Source organism: Echinops telfairi, unplaced genomic scaffold (assembly GCF_000313985.2).
Source record: "Echinops telfairi isolate 266 unplaced genomic scaffold, ASM31398v2 ScPeMD7_21;HRSCAF=78, whole genome shotgun sequence".
In the NCBI taxonomy this organism is placed as follows: Eukaryota; Metazoa; Chordata; class Mammalia; order Afrosoricida; family Tenrecidae; genus Echinops; species Echinops telfairi.
In genome coordinates, this window is record NW_022103918.1 from 14,822,608 (window position 1) to 14,829,593 (window position 6,986).

The window sequence follows — 6,986 nt, forward strand, 5'->3', positions numbered from 1 at the left end:
TGAATCATCATGTAAATATCTGATATGCAGGATGTATTTTCATTGTTACAAATTGAACATAATGAAAGCATAGTGATTAATCACAAAACAATATGTAATTATATATTGTAAAATATTTATTTCTCGTGACAAATAAATAAAATTTTGTCTTGAAGCATGGCGTAGCATGGGTAACAGTCTTCATTCTGGGTACTCACATGTGGACCTATCTGCACATGGGCGGACCCGCCTGGAGACGAGTAGAGGAGCGGTGTTGCTATTCCTAAGACCATTGGAAATATGTGTTTTCCGATGGTCTTAGATGACCCTTGTGAAAGGGTCGTTTGACCCCCAAAGGGTCACGACCCACAGGTTGAGAACCGCTGATCTATGGTTATGTATGTCTCTGGTTCACCGGAGAGACGCCACTGCCATTTTATGTTAGAGAACATTATCAGTCATCCCCCCCTGGGGCATCACTTCCACTGCCTTCAAGGCAATGCTAACACATAGTGACCCATAAAGGGCAGGGTAGAATGCCCCTTAGGCTGTAATATTTACATCACGATGTCCTCCAGGGACTGCTTCCTCTAGATAACAGCCAAAGTACCTGCGATGTAGTCTCACTCTCCACACTTCTAAGGAGCAACAGGCTGCACTTCTTCCAGACAGATTCTTCCTTCCTCTGACAGTCCACCATAAACAAGAAGTTGCTGTAATGCAAGCATCTGACTTATGGAGAACTGTTGTTTCAGCTAATAGCTACCCTCTGTACAACAGAATGAAACAAAACCCCGTCCTGCACGATCCTGACAATTGCTACGTTTGAGTCTATTTTCATAGCCACTGTGTCAATCCATTGTCCAGGGTCTTCCCCATTTTCACTCCTTCTCTAGGTACTATGCATGGTCAGGAGTATGTGAGATCAAGTCTCGATATCCTTAAGTTTAAGGAACATTCTGGTCATACTTCTTCCAAGACAAATTTGTTTGTTCTTGTGGGAGTCCATGGAATTTTCAGTATTCGTTGCTGGCACCATAATTCAAATCCACCGATTCTTCTTCAGGCTTCCTTATTCAGCGTCCAACTTTCACATGCAGATGAGGCAATGGAAAACACCATGGCTTGAGTCAGGCACACCTTAGTCCTCAAAGTAACATCCTTGCTTTTCAACACTCAAATAAGTCTTGTGCAGTAGATTTACCTAATGCAATGTGTCATTTGACCTCTTGGCTGTTGCTTCCATGAACGTTGTGGATCTAAGCAAGATACAAACCTTGACGAGTTCATTTTTTCCCCTCCATTGATCATATTGTTACCCATTGGTCCAGTTGTGAACATTTTTGTTTTCTTTGAATGAGTTCTAATCCACATTGAAAGCTATAATCCTTGATCTTCATCAGCAATTGCTTCAAGTCCTCCTCACTTTCAGCAAGTAAGGTTGTATCATCTGCATTTCGAAGGTTGTTAATAAGCCTTCCTCCAATCCTGATACTGAATTCTTTTTTATGTAATCCATCTGCTCTGGTTATTATCTCAGCATACAGATTGAATAAGTAATGGTGAGAGGCATATCCTTGATGCACATCTTTCCTGATTTCAAAGCATGCAGTATTCCCTTGTTTTGTTTGCACAGTTGCCTCTTGATCCATGTACAGGTTACACATGAACACAGTAAAGTATTATGGAAATCCCATTCTTCTCTAGGCGAATCATAGTTCTTATGGCCCACGCAGTAAAAAGCCTTTGCAATCAATACAATTCAAGCAAGCATCTTCCTGGTAGTCTGCTTTCAGCCAAGACCCCATATGACATTAGCAGTGATATCCCTTGTTCCACATTCTCTTCTGAATCTGGTCTGAATTTCTGGAAATCCTCTGCTAATGTACTTCTATAACCATTATTGGATGATCTTCAGCAGAATTTTACGTGCATATGATACTTAAGCATTCTATTGGATCATCCATCTTTGAAATGAGTAGAAATATGAATCTCCACCAGTCAGATGGCCAAGTGACTATCTTCCAAGTTTCTTGGCATAGATGAGTGAGCACTTCCAATATTTCATCAGCTTGTGGAAACATTTCAATTTCCATCAATTCCTGGAGCTCGTTTTGGCTGATGGTTTCAGTGTGCTTGAACACCCTCCCTCAGTACCATTGGCTCTTGCTCATATGCTACCTCTTGAAATGGTTAGATGTCAACTAATTATTTTTGTTGCAGTGAATTGGTGTATTTTTTCCATCTTCTTTTGATGGCTTCCTGCATATTATGTTCATAGGATCTTTAAATATTGCAACTCGAGGCTTGAATTTTTTTCTTCTTGAGTTCTTTCTGTTTAATATGTGCTGAAAAGTGTGGTGAAGAAACAAACTGGGGCCTGGCTATCAGAAAGAATAGCATCTGGGGTCTTAAATGTTTGCTTTTAAACAAGCAGCCTTCTAGATGAGGTGGCAATTAAGTCCACATGGAAGAAGCACACCAACCTGTGTGATCTAAGGATTATAAATAATATAATCCAAATCTAAAAGAGGGAATGGCACCAGAGCTTAAATTGTACACACTTGATTTGCAGAAGGATATGGATGACAGTGGAAGCCCAAAATCCATTTGCAGGCTCCGCGCATGGATTCGGCCTCAGGCGAATCTCCTCAGGTCATAGTTGAGGGTGTGAAGAGCCCTGATATCAGACAGGAAACATTGTAAAGTTGATGATGGCAGATGGAGTTAAGTCAAAATGTAATATCTTATTACTTGATCTCCCTTTTTACCCATTTTAAAGCTGTTTTCATTTGAAGAAAGTGAAGGGGAAATACACATGGATTAAGCCCCTGGGGAATCTCTTCTGACCATGGATCAGGGATGTGAATAGCCTTGCTAACATGCAGAATGCATTAGACAGTTGTTTGTTGCAGATGCAGTTAGGTTAAAATTTAGCACCCTGTCATTTCATCTTCCTTATGATCCATTTAAATGTATTCTAGTTTTTAATATTTTCTGCTTTTTGATTGAGGTTTTTATCTGTTTTACTTCATTATTCTTGCTGGGTTTTAAAAAATATATTTTTCTTTATGAAATCTAAGGTAAATCTAGGGAGACATTAACTGGAGTAATGGCTACTGGGGAGTATGGCAGGGGAGGTTGGGCAGAAATGGGGACCTTATGAGTACAAGAATGAGAAAAAAAGGAATGCAGAAAATGTTCTAAAGCTGATTGTGGTGGTGAGTGTACAGCTCTTCTTGATGTGATTGAACTATGGAATCGCATGCGATGCGAGTTGTATGCTCGTAGAACTGCTGGGGAGGGACAAAGAATGGAAAGGACACTGGAGGCAAAAAAGATATGCTGAGCAGGTTTTCCCTTTTTGGTTTTCTAACTCTAAGTTTTTGGACATTTCCTTCTAATTTTTTACCTTGTCCTCTCAAGCAGCCCTTTAAAATGTTTTGCTCAGCATTTCTTCCCTTTGCCTTAGCTCCTCTCTAATTAAGAGCAAGTTTCAGTCTCTTCTGACACGCACTTCGAGCTTTTAGTTTTTGCCTGTCTTTTTTTAATGAGCTTTTGCTTCTTTTCATGTGGGATGTTCTTGATGGCATTCCCAGCTTCTGTCGCCGTTGTCCGGTGCATCTACTCTGCTCTCGAGCGTTATCAAAGTCCAGGCGGATGGACTCAAAGTCATCCTCTGGCTCTCATGGACTTGTTTTCATTTCCGCAGCTTCAACTTGACTCGGCCTCCGAGCAGGCCGTGGTCGGTGTCCCAGGCTCCCCGCTTTCCTTTGAGCTGCTTCACCCTGGTCTCTTCCAGAGGGAGTCTTCCAGACACAGATGTGGTCAATGTGCTTTCTGGGTATTCCATCTGGAGAAATCCATGCCTTTCATACTGTCAAAACAGGTCTTGGTGATGAAGAAGGCATTGTTCTTGCAAAATTCTATCATGCAATCTTTATTTCTTCCAAGATTATATTCTCCAACTACTGTCCCTTTTTGTTTCCAACTTTTTTGCATTCCAATCTCCAATAATTTCAATAATTATCCAGTAAATATCAGTGAATCTTGATTGCATGTTTGATAAATTTCAGATTTAAGACTGGTAGGATCTAATTTTGTTTATGACTAACTTTAGTAGTTGGTGGCTATATTTGAATACCAGTTGTATTGACTGGATTTCCTTGTATGCAAATAGATATAATCCTATCACAGACAGCATTGTACTTCAAGATAGGTCATGAAATGTCCTTTTTGACAATGGATCTGACACGATTCCTTTTGATTTTGTAATGCCTGGCATAGTAAACTATGAGTGTCTGATTCAAAATGGTCAATACCAGTCCATTCAGGCTCACATTTCATTTTTGACAAATTCCTAGTTTCCTAAGTTCAAACTTCATACATTCCATGTCACAATTATTAATAGATATTACAGCTGTTTCTTCTCATTTTGAGTTGCACCTACCAGCAAATGAAGGTCCAAAAAGCTTTCCTCCATCCACATCAATTCCATTTTGAGAAGGCAACTTTTCCTCAGTCACATTTTGAGTGTCTTCAGACCTGAGGGCTCATCTTCTGGGACCCTCTCTGGCAATGCTCTGCTATTCAAGAGGTTTCCCGTGCCAAGGCCTCCTAAGCGGACAGTTTAGTCCTTCTTCGTTGTCTGTTTGTAGTCTGGAAGCTCTGCGGACACCTGTTCTTCGGGTGACTCTACTGGTCTGTGAAATCCCAGTGACACAGCTTCCAGCATCACAATGACAAGGACTGGGAAAGCCCCCTGAGGGTCCCACTGGTGAGTTACTCTACACCGGAAACACGGAGGCTGGAGGCCAGGAGTCCGACCACCTGGAAACCATAAGGACCTAGTTGGGTCCCAGCCAACCAGGGACAACTGCCTTTGATTGAAAACCCCCAGCCTGGGCTCAATGGCCCCTGCCAGACAGACAAGAAGGGCCTGCCGGCTTTGGGCTGCATCTCACTACCTACGTGTGCCCTGTCGGTAGTGCAGACCAGCTGGGGGCCTGTCCCCAGTGTATCCTGACTTTACTGCTCAATAACCCTGCTGTGCTGCCTCCTCCTACCTGCCTGTTGGTCTCTGCATTGCTGCCACACCACCACTCCTTTCTGGAAGCTGGCGGCTCTGGGATCTGCTTGGAAAAGGGGTCACTGTACCCTAACAACAGCAAACACAAGCCACAACAGGATGACAAACTGATGGTGGACAAGCCATACTTGCCCTTTAATGGTATGAAAATGTGCCTTCACTTTGGATCCATTCAGCCACTCTGTACTCACAATAAATTTGCATCATAATCACCTGGACTTGCTGCACATGCAATGTTTAAATCCTTGTAAGGGCTTCATGCCATTTCTTGCCTTAAAAAAATAAATAAAAGGCTAAATAAGAACTGTATGCACCTGTTCTGACCTAAAGACACAACTAAGAGTAGGTCTCATTTGTAACCCAGGGACTGCCTGTCATCAGTATTCTTGATCTGCACATGATACTTCCGATGCATCCTGCTTGGTAACGTAGAAGGGGCAGAGAGAAATAGGACGGGCCTCAGGGAGGTGGCCTCACACACAGCAAAGACTCTGAGGGTGGCACAGGCCTGGGCTCTGTGCTCCACGCTGCTACAGTAGGGTTTTGGTGAGTTGGAATGGCCGGAGGGCACCTCTCAGCAGGATTTAATGCCCAGTAAGGTGTTCTTTTTGTCTCCCCAGAGTGACTAGGGAGTTCAAATGGTTGGCCTTTCAGTTAGCAGCTGAGCACCTAGCCATTGCAACACTTGAGCTCCTGACTAATACACAGAGATGACAAATAGATCCCCGGAGGGCTATTAGTAGGAAACTTGGTTTGGCTTTCTAAGGAATCATGTTTAAAGACATGTTTTCATACCTGTGTACGTTTCTGAGTCCCAGCTCTGAGCAGTTAGCTACTGCAGGCTTATGGCAGTTTGCAGTTTCAATTTCCGACTGAAAACTGGGTTATGCCTTCCTGCCCTTTCTTCGGGAAGAAGGCATGCCCTTTCAATGCATGGGATTGTCCTAGGTACTTATAGTATCTCCAGAATCCCAGGGTGCAAAGCCCGGTCAATTCATGCCACAGAAAATGCTGCAAAGGTATTACTCCTTACCCACTCCCTGTGCAACCCCACCCACTGCTCTGGGGGAGCGTTAGGGGGATGAAAAACTTCTGAAAGGTGAAGATTTATATTGTCTCCTTCTTCAAAGGGATGCCCCTGGTGAACTGTCTCTTCCATTTCTGATGAACTTTGGAGGGTTTAGCCTATGACAACTTCTTGAAATGTGGACTCCTGACCGTCGGTTTAGACTCGGAAAGTCATTTTACTGGTATCCCAGCAATCGTGTGCAAAATCGGATAGAAAACACTGTCGACTGCTAAAGACGTGTTCAACCATGGGAAGCCAATATGGAACACCCAAGGGAACCGAGGTTTGTGCTCCTCTGTTGTTTCCAAGTAACTTAAACAAACTTGGAATAACAGTAAAATAAGTGAAAACTCCTTAAACAAATTGTAACCTGACATTTGACAACACAGAAATGCCTTCCTCATGGCAGGCAGGCCTTGATTCCACGTGCATTCAGACATAGCTCTACTTGGATATTGCAGGGGATAGATCTTTTCATTTCTTTCAAAGCATATAAATCACACTATAATTTCTGCTAATACTTCTCACATTTGGTCAACCTAAGCAAATACATTTCAAACATCTGATAGGATACCAATATCACCAAAAGATGCTTTGAAATGGGAATGCCTGAAATGGATTCCTGGATATTCCCGGATATATCCTGAACTGGATATATCTGGAGACTTTCAAATCATTTAGTTCATTATAGAGGGTTTAGCTTTTTGGTAAAGAAAGAGATGGTCTGTTACTCTGTGGCAGGGTTCAGAACATTCTGGGGGTCATTACTAAATTTGTCAATGGGAACTGGCCCCAACTGCAAAACAGTCAGTATAACTGATTTGGCGTGTCTCTTTCCATATATGTACT

The 6,986-nt window shown here is 42.5% G+C and overlaps 1 protein-coding gene across 2 annotated transcripts in view; it reads right to left on the reverse strand.

Moving 5' to 3' along the window:
- The window catches only part of MANSC4 (MANSC domain containing 4), a 23,427-nt gene that overhangs the window by 8,120 nt on the left and 8,321 nt on the right, over positions 1 to 6,986 (reverse strand). The gene's annotated exons all lie outside the window — the stretch shown is intronic.